Genomic DNA, 1,944 nt, shown 5'->3' with positions numbered 1-1,944 from the left:
CTCTTCTGCAGCTTTGCAGAGTACAGAAGTTAATTTTTAGCCTTTCCTCAAGCTATCTTTGGTCTAAGCACAGGGGCAAGAAAAATTGTGAAGTAGAGCAAAATACAGGGCATGAAACCAACCAAAATCCATGAGAGGAAGAGGACCCTGGTGCCAGGCCAGTAGGGAAACAGGAGATTCCAGAAGCTCAAGAGGCTGGAAAGTGGAGCCCAGGGTGAAGGTGCGTATGTGTGCGTATGTGTGTGTGTGGGGGGGGTGGGGGTGGGTGTTTGCCTGTGTGTGTTGTGTGCGTGAGCCCTGACAGAACGAGCTGGAAATACATCTCGCCCTTCCTCAGGCTCTGGTGTCTCAGGTGTCTCGGGACACAGACCTGTCCAAGCCCAGTCCACTCTGACCTTCTTTCCTGCCCCTTTGCCCACACCTTTCAGACACCAGGATTCAGGCTCTGTCCCTGTGGTTGCCTACCAGTGCCCCTGTGGTGGGTGCTCAGGCCTCAGGGTGTTGGGGAATCTGCCATGAGGTAGGACTAAGGAGGTCCGGGTTCTTCTGGTTCTGCCTACTCATCTGCTTCAGCTGCTTCTATTACAAAGTGGTTCAAAGCTAGCTGATCTCCCAGATGTCATCTAGCTCCAATAACGTGTGATTAATGATTTGGGAAAGCAGTGAAATTTAGTGAATCAGCATATATGAATGTTTCAGCTGCAAATAACACAACACTTGGAATAAAGAACTAAATGATGGGTTGATTCATTATAGCAAACCCATAGACCAGAGGGAGGTGGTTCTGGGATTGGTGTGGTGTCTCTAGGAGGTCATGAAGGACTCCGGCTCTTCTATCTTCTCTCTCTGCCTTCTTCACAGCTGCCGCTGTGTCCCCTCATCATGGCAAGATGGCTGCAGGGACTCCAAACTTTTCTTCCCCTGTAGCAGCTTCTCCAGCAGGAAGAATGAGGGAGGGGCACAATCGGTAAGGAAAATCTTTCCCAGAAGCTTTTATCTAGCAGCTTCCTCTTGGGTCTCTTTGGCCAGAACTGGCTCACAGGTCACTGGACAAGAGGATGGGACTGACCAATCATGATCCATCCACTTGGACCAGCTGGATGTACAACGAATGAAACCTTGGGGTTCTATTAGCAACAAAGGGGTGGAGCAGCTATTGGGTGGGTTACCGGTAGTGCCTGCCACAACCGAGGGAGTGATTTCAGGAACAAGAAACAGAAACAGTGTCTTGTTGTCGTAACCCGAAGGGGAATTTATTGGAAAGAGGTATGGGGTGAGTCTGCAGGAAAGAAGCAGGAAGCACAATAGATGCTTTTAGCCAGAATGTCCTGGTATGGACCCCTCATCACTGTGAAAGAATTCTAGTGCCTCTGTGCTTTGTGATACTTGTTCAACGTTGAAGTCTTGGCACATATATTGTATTGAGTCAGGCTGATGACCTGGACACCTGAGTATAGAGAGAAGGAGTACCTGGACTTTTTAGTCTCCAAAATAGTCACCTACCAAGACCTTACACGCTGGGAGATTCTCCCCCAATAGGAAAGAAATGTTGGTTGGTGTCCAGCCAACACAAAACCAGACAGTCCAGCTAATATCTAAGAATTGGAAAAGCCTCTATTAAGGCTGCAGCTTGAGTATGATACTTGGGAAGGCAGTAGTTGGGCTTATTGATGTCCACCAGGATTAATTACCAAGAAGCAAAGTAATGCCTATATGCCTCCTATCATTTTGCAAGTCTTATTGACTGTTGGGTAAGTTTAGTTTAATTACAACACTAACACTTGTTTGTGTCAGCCAAGTTTGTAGCGGGTTAGCTATTCACACCTTCAAGGAATTAGAAGAATATGGTTAAAAACAAACGACAAACACTGGAAGGAACATCATCTGTGAGGAAGCTGAACTGGGGAGAAGAGTCATACCTGCAGCTGCTTCTCCCTTGGGTCT

This window comes from Phoca vitulina, unplaced genomic scaffold, assembly GCF_004348235.1.
Source record: "Phoca vitulina isolate PV1807 unplaced genomic scaffold, GSC_HSeal_1.0 scaffold71, whole genome shotgun sequence".
Classification (NCBI taxonomy): domain Eukaryota; kingdom Metazoa; phylum Chordata; class Mammalia; order Carnivora; family Phocidae; genus Phoca; species Phoca vitulina.
This window is presented reverse-complemented; position numbering follows the sequence as displayed.